The sequence below is a fragment of the Mus musculus genome, chromosome 16 (genome assembly GCF_000001635.26).
Source record: "Mus musculus strain C57BL/6J chromosome 16, GRCm38.p6 C57BL/6J".
NCBI lineage: Eukaryota > Metazoa > Chordata > Mammalia > Rodentia > Muridae > Mus > Mus musculus.
This window is the reverse complement of record NC_000082.6, coordinates 55,581,270-55,587,685: the sequence shown is the minus strand read 5'-3', so window position 1 is coordinate 55,587,685 and position 6,416 is coordinate 55,581,270. Positions and strand designations below refer to the sequence as shown.

At 41.1% G+C, this 6,416-nt stretch overlaps 1 long non-coding RNA gene across 1 annotated transcript in view; it reads left to right on the top strand.

Annotated features, from left to right (window-relative positions):
• Window positions 1-5,228: 5,228 nt before the first annotated feature.
• Gm45968 overlaps window positions 5,229-6,416 on the top strand; it is a 161,620-nt gene continuing 160,432 nt past the window's right edge. The window contains exon 1 of the long non-coding RNA XR_001782016.2: window positions 5,229-5,499. This is a non-coding gene — a long non-coding RNA (predicted gene, 45968). The remainder of the gene's footprint in view (window positions 5,500-6,416) is intronic.

Genomic DNA, 6,416 nt, shown 5'->3' with positions numbered 1-6,416 from the left:
GATCTCTATTACTCTGTGCTGCACATGAAGTTTCTAACTTTATATCAGATAGATAGACCTAGAAGAATTCCTAGTAATTTTTGGGTTTACATAGAAAAAAAATATTACTTAAAAAAAAAACAAAAAACTTTTGTGAGTAATTTAAATAAAAGAAGGTTTATATTTGGACCAAATTGTGGAACTTTCGAATGGATTTTCCTCAAGACAAACTACTTATCAGTAGATTATCATGTTATGTGTATGTTCTGCTTCCTGTGACTTATTCCAAAGGTAATTTCTTTATGTGTTATAACGATAGAACAAAGTACAATTTACAACCCGCCTTACATTAATCTGGTCAAACTAGTTAACCCAGTTATTTTAGGTTGAGTGATAAAGTTTTATAATATTGAAGGACTATAAGGAAATAGGAAATGTAACTATGGTTGGCATTTACGTAGAAGCTTTCTGTTCCTGTGGACTTTAACAATATGTTATAATTTTATAAGAATATAAAATGGAAGCCAGGCGTGGCTCACACCTTTAATCCCAGCACTCGGGAGGCAGAGGCAGACGGATCTCTGAGTTTGAGGCCAGTCTGGTCTACAGAGTGAGTTCCAAGGCAGCCAAGGCTACACAGAGAGAAACCCTGTCTTAAAAAACCAAAAAAAAACAAAACAAAACAAAACAAAACAAAAAAAAACAACAAAAAAAAGAATATAAAATGGAATCATTTTGAGCTTAAACTATGACTTCAGCAGAAAAGAAATCTTGAAATTGCTCTACAACAAACAGAATATAACGAGTTTGTGATGTAGACACACACCATCTTAAGGAAACAAAGCGGGAGCAAGTGAACAAAGAAGAGGGTCAAGAAAAAAACCTTAAAAGTGAATCCTTAGGCCATACTCGTGATGAGAATTTACAGGTGTAGCTTTTAACATCCACAGGAGACACAATATTCAGCAAAATCCCTGTCCCTCTGGCTCTTACAGTCTTTCATTCTCTCTTTCTCTCTTTCCCTCTTTCTTTCTTTCTTTCTTTCTTTCTTTCTTTCTTTCTTTCTTTCTTTCTTTCTTTCTTTCTTTCTTTCTTTCCTTCCTTCCTTTCTTCCTTCCTTTGTTCTTTCCTTCTTTCTTTCTCTCTCTCTTTCTTCCTTTCTTCCTTCCTTTCTTCTTTAACTTTTAAAAAATTATTTTATTTATTTGCATTCCAAAAGTTGCCCTCTGCCCCATGCCTCCTCCCCAAGTTCTTCATCCTATTTCCCCGACCCTGCCTCTGAGAGGATGCTCCCACACCCACCCTCCCACTCCCAGATCATCCCCACCAGCATCCCTCTTCCCTGGGGCATCAAGTTTCCACAGGATTAGTTGTATCCTCTCCCACTGAGGCAGTCCTCTGCTACACATGTGCCGGGGGCCACAAACCAGCCTATGTGTGCTCCTTGGTTTTTGGCTTAGTCTCTGGGAGCTCTGAGGGATCCAGGTTAGTTGACAATGCTGCAATTCTCTTCAGCTCCTTCAATCATTCCTTTAACTCTTCCATATTGGTCCCCGACCTCAAACCAATGGTTGGCTGAAAGTATCTGCATTTGTCTTAGTTGCTGGTAGAGTCTCTCAGAGGACAGTCATGCCAGGCTCCTGTCTGCACACACAATATGGACTCAGTAATAGTATCAGGGTTTGGTGCCTGTGCATGGGATGGATCCCAAGTTGGGAAGGTCACTGGATGGCCTTTCTTTCAGTCTCTGCTTCATTTTGTCCCAGCATTTCCTTTAGACAAGACAGGAGGGTTGCCCAGAGGGCCAGGAGAATGATTCGAAATATGCAGCATAGTGGGTTATAAGGGACGGGGAGGACCTCTAAAAATTGCCAGAGTCCTGGGATGTGAGAGGTTATTAGGATTCAATGGGGATGATATTAGTGAAATTGCCCAACAGTGGGGACATAAAACCGGAAGAAACCACGTCCAGTAGATAGACATGTCTCTCAGTTGAGACAGGGGGCCATCCACCCATCTTCAGAAATTTTAACTCAGAATTGTTGCTGTCTTACAGTCTTTCTTCCCCATCTTCTATAGTGATCCCCGAGCCTTAGGTGCAGGAATTGTGTTGGATATGTATTGACTGGGACACGGCTCTAAAATTCTGCATTTTGATTGGTTGTAGATTTTTATAATGGTTTTCATCTGTCTCAAAGTTTATTTGATGTGGAGTAAGGACTACAGTTATCTATCAGTAGAAGAACAATTATTTAGAATGTAGTTAGGAATCTGTATTTACGGGTTTAGTAAAGTGACAGTTGTAAGTTCTCCTCCAAGATTCATGACTTCACTAACCCTGGGTAGTGGGCTAGACATGAGCTAAATAACAAGGATATTAATAGACATGTTAATGTGGACAGGGGAAGGCACAAGAGGATGAAACTATAAGCAGAGAACTACAGGCAACTAAGGAATGTTGAGAATGGGAGAAATAGTTTTCCCCAGGGAAGTGCACATCAAGTGGTTACCAATACCAAATGGTCAGCCCTGGAAACATACATACAATATTATATAACTCAGCCAATAATATGTGTGTGTGTGTGTATATATATATATATATGTATATATATATATATATATACATATATATATGTATTTATAAATACATATATATGTACACATATATATATATGTATAACTGTATGTGACAACAATTAGTGAAAATAACCATGAATTTGAATGAAAACAAGGACAGGTATATGTGAGGGTTTGGAGAAAGGAAACGGAAGGGGGAAAATGATATAATCATATTACTATCTCAAGAAAATAAAAAGTTTTACACAGAAAATAAAAAAATCTTGATTAGTTTTTAATAGAGATAAATTTTCAGAAAACCATTAAAACAAACAAAATAAAAAAGTGTCAGAAAATAACTCATTCTGAAGACGGAATTATCAGGAGAAAGAACCAGTATTTTGTCCTTCCTTTGTGTCTACTCTGAGATGCTTGTAAATACGTGAGCCTGGCAGAGAGAAGAAGAGTTTACACCCTTCAGTCATAAGGAGAGGTTATTAAGCAGTGGCGGGCTACTCTTAAAGTTGACCATAAAGTTAATGTTGTTCTATACTGTGCTGACAGGGTTAAAGGGAATGTGTTATAATCGCTACAATACTCTGATGAAAGAAACTTGGTAATCTTCATCTTTTAAACAAACAGAAATGCAGTACAGAGAAGTTATTGACAGGCAATGATAGTCTGAGTCTTGACTGGGTATCAGAGCCACGAGTCTAACACTTTTGCACTTAATGATTATTTTTGACCACAGAGCAAATATTAAGGATGCTCAGCAGTGCTACCTGCATAAAATCATTGCTATTTAGTAGTACATCCTACCTAGGTAAACTGATAAGCCTAAGTCCCCACAAGTCAGTAGGTTTTCCAGCCAGTAGACTGTCTCAAGCGGTCTGGAAAATTCCCAGTTTGTAGATCACCAGGCAGAGCTCATCTCTGCCGTAGACCTTTGAGAAAATGACAGACACCTTTCTCATGCAGTGATATTCAGAGGTCAGAAGGAGGTATAGTCCACTCAGCCACAGATGTCACTTCAGTGTTTGCCTCTGTATCTGTTACCAGTCATGTCAAAAAAAAAAAAAAAAACAAAAAACAAAAGACCCACTACATCACATCATGGTGTGCGTGCATGTGCGTGTGCGTGTGCGTGTATGAGTTTAAGGACAGCTTTTGCGAGTCACTTCTTTCCTTCTACCATGTGGGACCCAAAGAAGCAGCTCTCTTCTTAGTGCTGATTTTCATTTTTAAAAGCCCTGAAGTTGGAACTAGGGAGATAGCTAAGTCAGTAAAGTGCTTGCTGCGCAAGCACGAGGACACAGCTTAGATTCCCAGCATCCATGTGCAAATCTCGGTGTGCTTGCACATATCTCTAGTCCCAGCCATAGGGAAGTGGAACAGAGACTTAGGTTTTCTAGAAAGCTAGTTCAGCAAACCAGGAAAGGATCAATGAAGGTCTTGGTTTTAAAAAAATAAATTGTGTATTGATAGAGGAAGACACCTGACTTCTATATCTCACTTCTACATATGCACCAGTATGCAGACCTACACAGCAGGTACTATTCTCTCTCTCTCCCCCTCCCTCCCTCCCTCCCTCCCTCCCTCCCTCCCTCCCTCCCTCCCTCCCTCCCTCCCTTCCTCCCTCCCTCCCTCCCTCCCTTCCCTGAGCTCAGATAGATTAGGTGCTCCTATTTATTAAATATTTATCTTTGTTGAAGACAAAGGAACAGTGTTTTTAGAGTTGAAAAGCTAAACATGATTTCTGTGAGAGATAACAAAGCTTGCAAGACCTCCCTTGTAAAGCTACTGTGCAAACTCAATACACGGTACATCATCATTCAGAGTGTAAATATGCTTTCCATGATTGGTTCAGTTCCAAAATTACTGGATTCTAACAGAGATATTTCTCTTCTTCTCAGAATGGCAACTTCCTAGTGTCTGGCAGTTTTGAGAAAACCTGTGTTCTTTCAGCAGCTAAGAACACAGATCTGCGTGTTGATCAAGACAGAAGTGAGACTGAGAAAACCCAGAACTGAGGTAAATAGTTCCAGGAAACACCAGAAGGCCTGTCACGATGTTCTGTGGTATTTCAAGGGCTTTACAAAAAGGTGAAAGGGTGAACACGAGGAAAGGTAACTTGAGAAAAAGCTTAATCTGAGAACCAACCAAACAAAGCCTGAAGAAAGCACCATGCAGACTTTCTTTCTAGTGGGACAGAAGGATGACCTCTTCCTCAGGGACTAGAGAAACTGTTGGTCAACTTGAGTTGGGGACACACTTTGGAAAATAGCCACACCCTTTGGCATGTCTCCCTCTTCCTGGGTGCTTATCCATGGCTACCCTCTCTTTTAGGACATGTGGGAATATTTCCTCTTAGATTCTTGCTGCTAGGTGTGACACAGAGGCACATTTTGGGCAATAGGACAACATCACGTCCCCACTAAATTATGGTACACCAGGGCATGAAACAGACGTTACAAAAGCCAAATTTGTTTCCTCTAAGCTAAGCCTTTGCAGCTGTTTGTTATTGTGACACATTTCTGAGACAGATCAGAAGGACTCATATCTCCCTGGGCACTGGTGGGTGCTATTAATACTCTTCAGCACCACTAGACACTACTGAGTCCTGTTGAATGCTATTAGAATAGTTGATTCTGTGTGGGGTTCTTGTTTATTACAAATAGACCTTTGATGCTTTCTATAAATAAGGAAAACATTTGGGAGCAAGCTGTTCGATGACTTTGCATTATACCTGCAGTGGGGGTATACCAGCCAGGTAGTTCCTTTAGTGATGATTGTCAGAACTGCTTTCATTGCAGATTTGCCTTTTTTAAAAACAAACAACAAGACACTTTACAGTCTCACAGAGGAATGAGCAGCTGTGGCAAATCATTAAACTCTGGCTGGAGAAGACGCGCTCCATACACCAGAAAGCCTGGACCAGCCTTCGGAAACTGCTTTCTGAGCAAGGTAAGTGTTAATGAGCTCTAAATGATTCCCTGGCCACTTTAACTCTGGTCAGAGGTGGAGCACTGTCTTTGGCCTTGTGGCAGGTGCCATGATCGGTGTTGACCGCAATTCATTCACATATAGGACTGTGCCGTAATTTTGTATGAACATCTTCAGCATCCTACCCAGCCCTCCTACTTGTATAGGCAGGCTGTTTGTCTCACTCTCAGAGTTAGCCGGGCTATTTCCAGAAGTTCAGTGTGAGACCTGTGAAAAGGATCTTAAAGGGGACACAAATTGGCAAAGGAGAAATGAAGGTATCACTATTTGCAGATGATATGATAGTATACATAAGTGACCCCCAAAGTTCTACCAGCTAAAGTGCGGCCAAGTGGTAGGAGGTGTGGTGGGGGCAGCTGCAGTAAGAGTGTGGCTGGAGAGTTCAAAGGTGGCCAGGGGCAGAGGCAGCAGGTCTCAGGGGAGCGGAAGTAGACAGAGGCTGCAGAAAGTTGACAGTGAGAGACTACAGGCCCCAGTTTCTCCAAGAGTTCTAGGGAGCTAAGGGCTGAGGGTCTGATATCTAGGAGATTTAACAGTGCCTGATATTGACTAATTCTAGCAATAGTTGCTTCTAACAGCCTGGCAGTGTGCTAGCAGCCAAGTGCTGTGCCATTGGGTATCACAGCCCAGAGCAATATGCCTTCCTAAGACCCAAGTCTGTAGTATCTAGAGCCATAAGCCTTTAGTTCTCAAGATTTGGAGTTAGAAGGCTTTAACAGTGTTATTCTAGCCCCAAAGCTGTTGGCTTTTAAAGGCACAGGTCTTGCAATACAAGAAGAGCTAGTTCTGCGTGCTCATGATATCTACTACCTAGATTAAATTACCCTATCCTACCTAACACCATCCTTCATTTCATTTCCTCCAACACATCCTGTTTC